The following is a 14,358-nucleotide window of genomic DNA, read 5'->3' on the forward strand; positions in this document are numbered from 1 at the left end:
GATTACAAAAGCCAGGAAATGGCCAGGAACGAGTGAGAAGGATATAATCTGTCAGTCTAATCGAAGGGAAAGGGTCTGCAATTTTTAGCGCAACTGTTTGATTGCAAGTTAACTTCCACTAATTCCACTAACAATAATATATTTTTACTGAGAACCAGCTTTTCTTGATACTAGCTAACAGTTACTCTGACTCTTAAAGGCTCTCCGGTACAATCCAATTCCGTATCTTTCTCTACAGCTAAATTTAGTTTAGTCACGCGGTCCCCTATCAGTCCTGACATCCGCTTAAATCACCCATCCGAACATGTTTTAGGACTAGAGCCCTCCCCCTGTCAACTCTGTCACGTGCCGAACTCGGTTTATTCTATCGGTCTTTTCACACTAATTAGATACCCCGTATGTGCTAGGTGTCACAAGTTGACCACGCAAACAAATGTCATTCAATTCTAATCAACTAATTCCTGAACTCTGTGACTTCAGCCCTCGAGTTCACCTCAACCTCCAAATCATGCTATATTTACTCCGTGACCCTCCCAATGTTTTTATTTTAATTATCCCGTTAAATTTCCGACCCCCCAGTAGACCCTTTTTTCTGGGGTAGCTAATTCATTCCAAGCATCTAAAACTTCTACCTGTACTCTATTCCAATCCCGACCTTCTAGCTATCAGGAGAACGTAGTTCGTCTTTTATGGGCAAATAAAACCAAAAAGTCTCCTCCGGGGAGCCAAATACTTTCCACGTCCGTTCATACTAATTAGGAGACTTAATTCAAATGCTGCGGTCCAAATACTATCAATTTCCTCTGGGACTACTTTTCTTTAGTCAATTTGAATTGCTATTAATAGATCATTTGCCAAGCTAAACTGAACCCAACATTTACCAAAACCACTTTGAATTAACTCTATTACTCCAAGGTTACAATTTAAAGGTATGTGGCTATCATATTCTTATCTAGTTCCCAAAATACAAGTTTCCTCCCAGTTATTAGTAAGGTGACCAATTCATGTCTTCAGGGGTTGGGCTGGGGAATACGCCACTTTCTGGTGTCAATCTTGGTGTTTTCTAAGCACTTTCACGGTCAAAATGTCCAAAGGTCAACTTAAGGTCACCCAGGGTTCACCCGAGTCAAACTCCCATATTTGACTTCAGAACACTTGGGGAGTTCTAACTTCCAAGTTCCATCCATATCCCATCAATACTTCCCGGGTTATCGCATTTCTAAGGCCCATTATCATTTTTTCCTGTAAAATGCTATTAACACCGGAAGGAGTTGCCGGAGGGTTAGGACTTGACATAGTACGAGTCTTTTCTTGGGGTTCGTATTCTATGTTTATTGCCGCAATAAAATCATCATGCCAGCGTCCTTTATTTTGCGTAAATTGACTATTTACGGTCGAAGGCGTCTTTTATTTAACTGCCAATAGCTTCCGATACAACTGTTGGAAAAGGTTCAAATAACAAGTCAAGATGTATCTAGCCAATACCTATCATCTCTCAAAATTTCAACTTCCTGCGTTCATTGGAGGCCGAGGAATGACTTCCGGAAGTTAAAGGTGGGCTTGTTTGATCAGGGCATAAAACCGGCAGTGGGGGTCCTAGGGGTCCTGCCTAGCTTGTTGGTGTTTCAGTTTTGTTCAATTGCTTAAAAAGTTCGAGAAGCAGAGAAGTTTTTTTAAAAAAATTCGTTAAATAATAAAACCTCAAGACCTCCGCAGCAAATACAAAATTTTTTGGAAAAAAAAATTTGTACAAAACAACGACTCAACTTTTATGCCAAGCTGTATGTCAAGCTTTGCTTTCATAGAACTCTCTTTTACTGCACGAGCAGTCCACAAAGTTAGTTGTTAAACACAACCGAGGTCATTTTGGAATAATTATTATAACAGAATTTGTATGAGACCAAGTTGCATAGATCATTTCACTACTTTCTTCAAGCCTCAAATTTTTCAATCTAAACCTAATTTTTTGTCATTTGAAGTAATTTCATAAAATTCTATTGCTGCTCTTATCAATTTGACATTCCACGTACTTCTGTAATCAAATGGATCCAAAACAACCAAAACCCAGTGAAAAAAAAAACAAATCGACTATTCACCGCTCATCAGCTGTAACTAAGATAAAATGTCAGGAAAAAACAGAAAATTTAAAAAAAAATCAAATTTTGAGCTATCATGATTTTTCAAAAAGTCTTTAATTAATTTTGTTACACGATCAGCTTATCTGACCACAAGGCTTCACAGACTGGGTGGACAAAGTCTGATCACAATCTTAGTGAGGCAAAACAATTTTTATTCTACGGATTTGTTGAACATGGGATATAAAAATAAGCAAGCCTGAGACTTACTATTAGACTAAAGAGTTGCACTAACCATCGTGAAAATTGGATAGTCCGGTATAAAGGCAGAAAAAATCAGCAGAAAAAAAACGAATTAACACAAAAATGATTTCGCAAACCAATAAATTTTGGGGAAAAAATACATTTTTTCATTGTTTACTGCAGGAGCAATCAAAAAAAAGTTCTTCTACACATTAAGGACACTTCGGAGCAACTAACTTAGTAGATTTTGTAAAAGACAAAGCTGGGATAGATAGTTTGGCTACTTTCCTCAAACTTATAGTATTTTTAATCTAGCCTAGTTTTTAGCCAGTCAAAGTAAAATCTTGAATTTCTAATGCTGCCATCGTCATTTTGACACCGCATGTTTCTGTAATAAACTGTATCCAAAAATTCCCAAATCCCTGCGAAATTATAAATTATAGTTCAACCATTCACTGTTGATCCCATTTACCTGAGACAAATGTCAAGAAAATCAAAGATATTTGTTAAAAATGTAGTAAAACAGGATACACTCAAATTACAACAATTGCAGTTTTATCTTCGCCGTTGGTGAAAACAATTCAAAACGTATAGCTTTTTACCAGTTTCTTCTTAATAGAAAAACAGCTCAAAAAGACCAACAAAATCTGACTCAGATAAAAAAATGAATTTTTTTCTTCAAATTACTACATTGCTCATCCTGATGATGTTTATGAGTTTCCGATTTTAAGTTTAGATTAACAGCAGAGATATTATGAAACTTAAGATATTATCAGACCCCTAAAATTGAGTATTTTTCATTGATAACGTTTTCAAAAACAAATCAAAGAGCCATATTAAAAAATTTGATTAAGTTAGTTTTAGGTGTAAACTTTTTAAACAATCGGTTGAATTTTTGAGGAAACAGTTTCCCAAGTAAAATAACTTTTTCTTCTTCTGGAATCGTATTTATTTACATATAAATTTTTTCTTGATTTGAGAAAAAAATCTACAGCAGCTATGAAGTTCTTTCATCAACTAGGATGCATCATATACCATTTAGAATTCTGCATGGGGTACAGGAAATTAGACGACAAGAAAAATAAACAACCATAAAAACTTAGTCTTTGCAATTTTAGATGTTAAGAAATGGGCTTACAAAATTTTTGCTTGGAAATGAAATTATACAAAAAAAATAACGTATATTATCACGAAAATTTTATTCTTTTACAAAGCACTAAATCGGAAAAAAGACAGTATATATTTGAAAAGCACAAATAATTCAATGGTGAAATAAAAGTAATAGAAGAATGAGGCGATCGGGGTAGGGGTGCCTGCGAATCCACATGTATGAAAATAGGTTTTTGGAACATTCGGTCTGCAGGCTATGTATTAGGATAGGATTTTTTTTTCAAAATTTCAAAATAGGTAATCGGTTTTGCCTTGTGAGATGGTAAGATGAAAAGTTTCAAAAAAATTTGACACCCGAATTTCTCAACAAACGCGTATCCAAGGCAACTCCAACGACTTCAGAAAAATATAGCTATGCTTTGACTAATGTTCTTATATCTGAAACTGTAATAAAAAAAAATCTAAAGCTATACTAAAACCTAACAAAAATTTCGAAGAAAAATTAGAGTTTTTGAAAAAAGCTGAAGTAAATTCAACGATAAGTTAAATTAAAACCTGTTTGCTTCGAATAGTCATTACACCCCAAACTTACATTTAGTTAAGCAAAACTTTATTGAATGCAGCTACACTATCAATTTTTTTAGTTCAAAATTTTTTGTATTATCCGTCATGCTGAATTTTTTTGTTGGGTAGGAAATTTCCTGTATTTACCGTAGGTCCACTATCGAATTCTATTAAAACTCATTTGCTTACTCCTTTGCTGCTCAACTTCATTTTGTTTGATTTGTTGTCATTGCAACACTAAGTCTTGCAATGTTAACGTAGCGTCTCAGCTGAAGTCTTCTCTTAACATCCAGACTATCCTTACTTGTTTTTTTTGTGATACAACCAAACAATTTTTCCTCAGCAAAATTGATTTACAACCAATCCGTGTTCTTATACATATCCTCAAAATTAAATTACATCGCATAATTTGTCAAAAAAACGTTGCAAAAATTTTGGCAATCTCAGCCTTGTAATAGGCAGAATGAAAAATCCTTCTATTTTGATTATATTAATTCAATCTTGTGCATGTTTTCCGAATAGTTTCACTCGTTTGAAGAGGGATATATTAATTGCTTCTTCAGTTTTATTGTCCTTCAACTACTTTGTGATAATGTGCCTCATTCTATCCCTTGTCTGATCGAAATCATAGACTCTGCATCAATTCCACATATTGGATTCTCATCCTGTTCAATTCTAGCATCAACAACTGACAGGAAAAACTTGATGAATCATTTTAGAGGAGAATACTCTACTAAGAGCTCAGTTGTTTCACCCTGCAATCCGACTTTCAAACGGAAAATGAAGCTAGGATTAGTGTTGAACCATTTTCTAAGTTTACCTGTCTTTCTCAATATGATTTCTTCCAACTTGTGTGTTTTTGAAAACTCGAGAAAATTTTACCGATTCTGATTTCATGTTATCTGGAATAACTAAGTCACAACGGAAAAAACCATAAAAGGATCTATTTTTTATTTATACAAATAGAGATGTATAAGAGAGAAGTTTTTTCTAGGTAAAGTTAGTTTGTTGATTTTTATTTGTTGTTGGTATGGAAGTTTTGCTACCAACCACGTTCTCACATCTTTTTGATTTGGTGTCTTTTTTGCAAATTTAGTTCCATCTCATATCATCTATCTACTGCCTTTTGTTTTCCCGCTCAATATCCTTGTCAGTCAATGATAGTCGTGTTTCCTGACAGGAAACGTCAAACGAGAATGGTAAATATTTTCCTAAGGTTCAAATAGTTATTTACAGTGATTGCAAGGGAATATCCGTCAATCTAAGAAGTTTCATTTTTTCAAATTTGCAGACGTCTGAAAAATCTCAATTTCACGTTTTTGTCATATTTTTCGGTAGAAAAACTTGACCATATTCTCAAAGTTGCGAGAGCGGTTGAGCCTAACTTTGAATTTTTGTATATTGGAATCAATTGTATTCTCATGTACAACCCTTATGGCTTGACCTCACTTATTGAAAAAATCTAACCATATCGCGAAAATCAAAAAGAATTGTGAAAGAAAACAATGAAACACATGACGGATCGACCATCAACGGTGTTCACGCCAGCAGCTGTAGTGGATGAGACCCTTGATTCCAACTGGGGATTTCAGTATTTGATGAATCCCTGATAAAGGTTTCAAACACTAAATGTTTTCGCGTGAACATTTGATGTTCCACCATTTTTGTTTTTTTTTCTTATTTGCTGGCACAATTTTTTTTTCATTTTTTCGTTGGTTGTTTTGTTTAGACGTTTATCTGCCGGATTTGGAACAAAATAAATCATAGTTTTGGCATATCAATTTCATTTTAATGATGAAACTGAACCACTTTTTTGCCTCTGCTTTCTTGGTTAGAAGAACATCTTTTTTGTAGTACCACTATAAACAAAACCTTCGAATGTAGTCATTTCGTTTTCATTTTTTTGAGTTTGAATTTTACGAATTCTCTCTAAGAATAATTAGCCAATTGTATTGTCTTTTCCAAACTTGGCGTTTTTTCTGTTTCTTTCTATTGCAACAAACTTGATTGAAAACTTCGCAAATTGATATAATAACATACAAAAAATTCTGTTTTTGGACAAAAGTGAAGACTATGGTTAGCTTGATATGTCGAACAAAATTTACTCAATCGTTGGGAAATGAACCAGTTAAAAGTGCATAGAAACTACAATAACGCTAGTCGTGACTGAATATAAATTGCTCTAATAGAACACTGGAAAAAGAAATAAATAGCGGCAATTTTCACAGTTAGCAGAATAAAAGCTGGGAAGACCTTGACACATAGCAGCAGCTATGTGGAACAATGACGTTTGCTTGAAACTCTGGATTTATAATAAACTAACAATACGATAATTTTCATATTCATAAAAATCATGCAAAAAATTCATATTTTACGGAATTCTTATAAAGTTATCTATCTGCTTACTTCCTTTTTCAATTGATCTGAAAACCAATTTTTTCATTTCTCCTCATCTGATTAGTGAGCTCTTCCAGTCACAAATATAACTGGAATATATATATAGCACAAAAATAGCGGCTGGTTTTCAAAAAATTGACTAGTTTTGGTAATTTTTGCTTGGTGTTAAAAATATATTAAAAAGGAAAAATTTACTTTGAACAATGCTTCCAAATTTTCAAAAAGTTTATTTCGTTAATCGCAACACAACAGCAAGTCTATCCTGATAATAAAGAAGGAGAAGCAATCTCGGCATTTAGAAATAGTTTTATTCGCGTTGCTGAAAACAATTAACTAGTTCCATTACAGGAACTCACTTCTGGCAAAGACTCAACTACTGCTTTTCAAGAAAAATGTTTAGTTAATCGAAAAGGAACAGCAAGTCTATCTTGATGAAAGAGGACAAGCAATCTTGGCAATTCGAAAAACTGTTGTTCGCGTTGCTGAGAACTGTTGACGAGGAATCTGCTATCTTCAAAAAATTTTATGACATAGGAAACTACATTAAAAGACAAGACTGCGTCGCAATTAAGGATAAAATGTCACAAAGACTCGTTACATTCTGTTTTGATTCTTCATTGCAATGGATATTGAAGCAACGAAATAAGTTAATATTGTCAACTGTCCGAATTTATGAAGTAATTTTTGTTTTTTGAGACCTGTAATGTGCAAAAAAAATTAATATTTTGGTTAATTTTGTGTAGTATTTGAAAAAACTTGTCTTCTGAAAAATTTTTCCAACTAGTAACTGAGTTGAGCAATTTGAGTACAAATATTGGTGCTTCAAGAGGTTTCATTTTAAAATTAGAGAATGAACGAAAAAATTAACAAATTGTTCAACAAGCAAAGTCGCAACAACTTTTGCTAGTGTTTATAGGTGGCGTCCCTCATGCAAACATTTTAAAATAAGCAAGTAAAACTAGGCCATTAGTATTAATAATGAACAATCAAAAAATATGCAGATGAATGAAATTATTGCCGGCTCGAAGGCGGGTTGAATCAATTTTAATATTTCTAGGATACCAACTTACGAAAATTGAAAGAAGAATAAACTACATTCATCATACCTGCATCTAATGTATTTGCATCTAGTATGATTTTCATGTTGTTTTTTTTTGTTAATGTTGACTTTGGTTTTGTGAGAAAGTTGTCGGCCAAATAGAACGGCTAGCGAATTTGATTAGTTGAAATTGTTCCAATGTTTGGTCCTTCCAGCATTAGAAACCTCCCCGTGTTTGCAAACTTACGAAATAGTCAAAATTTGAATGAAGAGTTTCACATATTCCATCATTTTCCGTGGACTTTACATTAGAGTTGAAGAAAAATTTATGTAAGATACCGATCCGATAACAAAAAAAAAACTAATTATAGCATATCGATGAAATTGGGTTCAATGTGAAACTACTCATCTTTTACAAATACCGAGAAAAGAATATGACAAAATTGCTATAAATATGTAGAAACAAATTATGAAAAAAAAACATTCAAAGAATTGTTTCTTCATCGAGGATTGAACTGCAGAAATCGATTCAGTAAACTCGAAACAGTTAACTTTTTTATTCAAATTTCCTCTACCCACATTCATGTTTGTTTTTTGGTCAGATGAAAAAATCATGAGTTTCTGATCAGTTCATTAGTCAGTCAAACTTTACAACGCCGGCTTAAATTTCAATTTATTGATGCAGCAATTTATTGATGTTTTTTAGACTTTGTACAATCTTAGATGTCAGTCGACTGTTTCTTAGTCAATTAGCAAAAGTTTCAATCGATACTTTTGCGATTTCATCTTGCAATGGAAAGAAGTAGTAGAATACCGAAATTTACAAAGGAAAGGCTGTTGGGCAAACAATGTGAATGACTTTATCTATGGCCTACGAGAAGCTTGCTTCCAGGCAAAGTATTGTCTCTGCATTCCTAAAAAGAGTTTGCGAAGTACAAAACTCAAAAAATGAAGATGACTTGCTGAACCTAATTGACCATTTTTCTGATGATTATGAACTTGTAAAAAATAATGAACATTCGAAACAAAATTTAGTGTTTAACCAAGATTCAAAAAACGTTTCGTTTTTTTTCAACATTCAAAAAGTTTTTTTAATTTTTGTAAACGAAGCAAAAAACAAACCAAAAAATAGTATTAAACTGCAAAAACATTTTAAAAATCTGATTATTTTTTTCTGAATTACTCATCTTTTCTTATAGTTGGGAGGAAATTGAAAAAATTGTTTAAAGAAAAAACATGCAACAAATATGAAACAATAATTATTCACAAAAAAAATCAATTTCAAAGGTCTCTCGAGCAGCTGACGAGTTCTGTAGCTTCTCTGTCAAACGCTCAGATGGTCGAGGTTCCATGGTGGCTGTGATGGGTTGTCTTCGGGCTTCAGTGTTTCTGAGTAGCATTCTTTTTTGTCAATTGAGAGGGGAAAATCAGCATATTTCGCCTTTCCGAGCAAAGAGGAAACTGGTTGTGCAACAAAGCTCGAGTATGGGATCAAAGGAATCATCTGACTTTTGGAGATAGGGGTTTGCACTTGTATCAGACTTGGAATTGGATAACTCTTATTGCCAAAAGTACTACAGAGACGAATTGGAATTTTAATAGATCAGACCAAAGTTCTTGTGAATTTATGAGGTTGCTCTTTTACACTAAGTACTTCATAAGGAAAAAATGGAGAGGACGATTTGGGAGAAGTAGAAGTTGATATTAGCTGATTGTAAATAACTGGTTTTGAATTGAGAATGGGTGTATTTTCAATTGAATAGCTTGGATTTCACCAATCAGGGTCGATATTCCTCAAATAAAATCTAGTCGTTTCCAATCACAGTTCGAGTCATTTTAATAGCACTTTTTATAAACACTCGAAACCAATCAGAGTTCAAGTTCAGTTTAACAATTTTCTTCAACTCTGTCCGTCACAACAACAAAAAAGTGTGTTCAAGCCTCCATATGCCAATCGCTACCGATACCGAAGAATTGTACTAAAAGAGTTCTTGGCCTGATTGTAAGTATTTCCTCTACAAGCAGTACGAAATGAAGTATCACGTTGCTAAGAAGCACCTTCTCTCAAGTTCCAAGAAACCAACAGTTTTCTCTTCTTGTGAGATGGAACCACTGATTTTTGCACTTTTTAGCATAATCGGAGAAAACAAAAAGGAGAAAACAGCGGAAACCAAACTAGACGGTCGCGAAATTCAACAAACTTGTTGAGGAGGAAGGGACAGATTGAGAAAAACTCAGAAGGAGTTGAGGGCCTATCAATATTTTCTGATAGATACATGAGATCGAAAATAGGAGACAAAATCCATTACTTCCAAGTGTCCAAGTTAGATAGTAGAAAAACAACGAAATTCTTGAAAAACCTGAACGGGCAAAAACATTTATGGTATTGGACTTCTTCTTCGTAAAGCCAAAACAGTAAAGTATTGGCAATGCTGCGCACATGAACACACTTCTATGCAAGAAACTTTTCATGTGTACAAAAGCGGACTCGATTAAGTTCGAAAAAAAGTCAAAAAATCTGATTTTCTAGAAGAATGCACACAAGGACGCAACAAAAGCAGCCGGAGGATCAAGCTAATCACAAACGTCACTACTTTTGCTGCTGTACTAAAAAACCTTCGAATGGGTTTTAAAAATCTGTGTTACCGGCAATACATTTTAAAATCATTTTGTCAATTATCTTTTATCAAACAACGAGAAGTATCAATTAAGTCTCTTCCGAGCATTGCAAAATATATGAACTGACACAGCGATCATAATTCCCTTAAATCCGGATAAATTTTTTACGAAAACTAGTCATCATCCCAAAAATTTAAAAGAGTTGCCATTGATGGTTTACCTCTAGTCGATGAAATAATTGAACGCACAAGTTCATATAAAAATTTGACTTTCAGGTTGCAGAATAAATGGCAAGAATTCGCTCGTAAAATTAGTGGAAGGTTTGGAGAAACAGCCAAACTATTGCAGTTCAAAATTCATTTCATTCATACAATTGAATTAGATAGTTTTTCTACGCAGTTTTCTTGCCCGAGCTGTGTCAACTTCTTCAACAGCTCAGACAGTTTAAACTGACATTTTTTTTGCGTTTTAACAAGTCGAGTGCGATCCATTTAACCAAAGAATGTGTATGCACTTCGGGAAACGCAATATGAAAAACTGAGAGGATTCAAAAATCCTGTGTCGAAATTTTCGAGAAAAACTATTTTAAATGTTGGAACGATACAATCGTCCTGTTTCTAAAAATTAATAACATTTCAACAGTCAAGCCAATTTCAATCTTTAGTCATTATGTGTTTCAACAGACAAATTGAAAGCCACCCAAACGACAACTTGAATTGAAAAATTTCTTCTAATTTCTCTATCACAATCATCAAACCTGGTTATTGAACCAATTTTCCTCTGAAAAACAACCCACAGTATTGGTGTATTGAGAATGTTTTTAATGTTAGACTTTTATTTGAAGTCTAGTTGCTTATTATGTAGAGTGAGCTCAAATTAGGTAGCTCAAGTAAATATTAAAGTGCAAACTAAGGAGAAAATGAAACAAAAAAAAACATTTCTAGAATTGAAAAAAAAATTGAAATCATCGAACTGAAAATTTTAAGCGTAGAGGCGATTGCATAAAGACACAGAAGAGCTTTTATGTCAACTTAGGTTTTGAGAAGGCAGAAAAATTAGCTAATTGTTTTGAAAAAAATCTGAAAAAAAAAATTTGAAAAAATTTGATTAAGTTCTATCTGAATCCTTACCAAATCAATTATACAGAAGCCGAAACAAGGGTTAGCAAAAAGACCAACGCTTTCACATCCTTTTAACTTGGAAACCCATTATTCTCGGTATCATGCCGTTTTTTGGTAGAGCATCATATTTAGACTCTTTTCTCATAGCATATAAGACAATTGAGTCACAAAATATTTTTCCTCGAGAACTTCAACAGGGTGGGCAGACGCGAGAATAGAACTTATTTCCCAGTGAAGTTTTTTTCAGTTAACTGGGAAACGGTAATTTCTTGATAATGGACGGTCTAGAGGAATATCAGAAATTGAGATTAACTGGATTTCATGAGCAACAAGCAGTACAAGCTGTTCCAATCAAAACAGTACCGGCATCTGGATTGGAGTATTACTAATACTTTTATGAAGTTTGACAGAAAACGGTAATGACTACATTTGAAGGAAGGTTTTTGCAGTAGTAAGACATTAAATATGTCGCTCTAACACTTAAAACAAGGCAAAAAAATTGTTCAACTCTTGTCAGAAACTTTTGATTTGATAAAATTTAAATGTATTTTTCCAAATATGGCAAATAGTTGGCACAAATCATCCTCTGAGAAATCTACTAGTTATGCGAAAAGGATAAAGAGTTCTTCGAGAAAATATAGAAGACATGACGGATGGATCATCAGTTTTGTTCATGCTAAAATTTTTATTGGACGAAATATTTATCAGGGATTCATCAAATATCTGCAAATATCTGCTGAATTGATGCGAGCCAGCTGTAATGCTATTCAAAATGTCAATATATGCCTATAAGATTGTACATGAAAAAAAATTTGATTCAATTGTGCAAAACTTCAAAACTGGGCTTAGCAGATCTCCAACTTTCATTTCCATCAGATGGTCATGTCTTTTTTTGCAAGAAACCAGACCAGTTTTAAAAAATGATGGGAAATTTGGCAAATCTGGGAACCAAAATTAAAAAAAGGATTCAAGGTAGATGAAAACAGCGCACACTGTAAAATAGTGTTTTAATGTATGGGATGCTATTACCAGTCTTGTCACTGTCACTGTCAAGAAACTGTACTATCATTGAAAGATGGTGATAACGAGGGAAGAAACAAAATAAGCGAGAGATTAATGATTTGAGACCGGAACGAGTTCGCAAAAAAGAATACAATAGCGGAAAATAGGAGGAAAAGCGAGTAGTGAAAAAATTTACAAACTAACGAAAAAAACTACGAATCATCTCCAAACCATTCTCCCCTCAAAAAATTTCTCTGCCAAACTTTTTTTGGTAAAAAAAAAGAGATGGCTCACTTTATGCTAATGTTCAATTGGAATAAGAAATTAGATGAAACGATATCGGTTAATATGTGCAAATTCATGCAACTGAAAGTAATCTTCTTACCCAGCCCCAGAAAATGCTGCTGTATAGCTCAGAAAAGAAAACGGTTCTATCACTACTACTCTCTTCAATTTCTATGTAGAACTCTGATTGCAGTGCTAGAGTTGATGAAAAGGGAAAAGACTACATTTGAAGGAAGGTTTTTGCAGTAGTAAGACATTAAATATGTCGCTCTAACACTTAAAACAAGGCAAAAAATTGGTTCAACTCTTGTCAAAAACTTTTGATTTGATAAAACTTAAATGTATTTTTCCAAATATGACAAATAGTTGGCACAAATCATCCTCTGAGAAATCTACTAATTATGCGAAAAGGATAAAGAGTTCTTCGAGAAAAGTATAGAAGACATGACGGATGAATCATCAGTTTTGTTCATGCTAAAATTTTTATTGGACGAAATATTTATCAGGGATTCATCAAATATCTGCAAATATCTGCTGAATTGATGCGAGCCAGCTGTAATGCTATTCAAAATGTCAATATATGCCTATAAGATTGTACATGAAAAAAAAATTGATGCAAATGTGCAAAACTTCAAAACTGGGCTTAGCAGATCTCCAACTTTCATTTCCATCAGATGGTCATGTCTTTTTTTTGCAAGAAACCAGACCAGTTTTAAAAAATAATGGGAAATATGGCAAATCTGGAAAACAAAATTAAAAAAAGGATTCAAGGTAGATGAAAACTGAGCTGACTGTAAAATAGTGTTTTATTGTATGGGATGATGTTACCAATCTTGTCACTGTCACTGTCAAGAAACTGTACCATCATTGAGTGATGGCGATAACGAGGGAAGAAACAAAATAAGCAAGAGATTAATGATTTGAGACCGGAACGAATTCGCAAAAAAATTACAAAAGCGAAATTTAGGAGGAAATGCGAGTGGTGAAAAAATTTACAAACTAGCGAAAAAAACTAGGAATCATCTCCAAACCATTCTCCCCTCAAAAAAAATTTTCTCTTTCAAATCTTTTTTGGTAAAAAGAGAGATGGCTCATTTTATACTTTGTTCAATTGGAAAAAGAAATTAGATGAAACGATATCGGTTAACATGTGCAAATTCATGCAACTGAAAGTAATCTTCTTACCCAGCCCCAGAAAATGCTGCTGTATAGCTCAGAAAAGAAAACGGTTCCATCACTACTACTCTCTTTAATTTCTATGTAGAACTCTGATTGCAGTGCTAGAGTTGACGCAGAGACTATGAAACTTTTACATAATTCATCTTAAATTTACCAGATAATGGATAGATTGACACATACGATCACAAAATTTTTAAATAACGAAAAAACTCGCAAATCAGTTTTTGTACTCTCTTGAAACGACTGAACTCTGTACGGAAAAGCTTGCTCAAGATTGCGCTACCAAAGTCATCAATTGTGCACGGAGAACCCATAACTCTCGGTTTTTTCTACTTTGCAAAATATAGAGCCGAGAATTCTGGAGGTTTACTACAGTTTTTTTGACATATTTTGTGATGTAATTAAATGTAAGGCACTGCAAATGGATACAGAAATGCTGTTTTTAGCCTCACTGAGTAAAACTTGTTTTGTTAAGTTCGTTCAAACAGCAGAGTCTCATTTAAAGCAGATTCAAAGTTGTTTTTCCACGAACAAATTGTAGCAATCACCAAAACACAATTAACGAGAGGCTAGGTTGCTTACAAAAAACTTTAGGTGTACGGAAATGCCTTGTTTATGAGGCAAGACTGGTTGCTGCTATGAGAACAAATCAAACAACAAATTTTTACAGCAATTGATTGAATTAAAAAGACTTGAGGAATCCGGAAATGATTTTATGGCAAAT

Source organism: Symsagittifera roscoffensis, chromosome 7 (genome assembly GCF_963678635.1).
Source record: "Symsagittifera roscoffensis chromosome 7, txSymRosc1.1, whole genome shotgun sequence".
Taxonomy (NCBI): Eukaryota; Metazoa; Xenacoelomorpha; order Acoela; family Convolutidae; genus Symsagittifera; species Symsagittifera roscoffensis.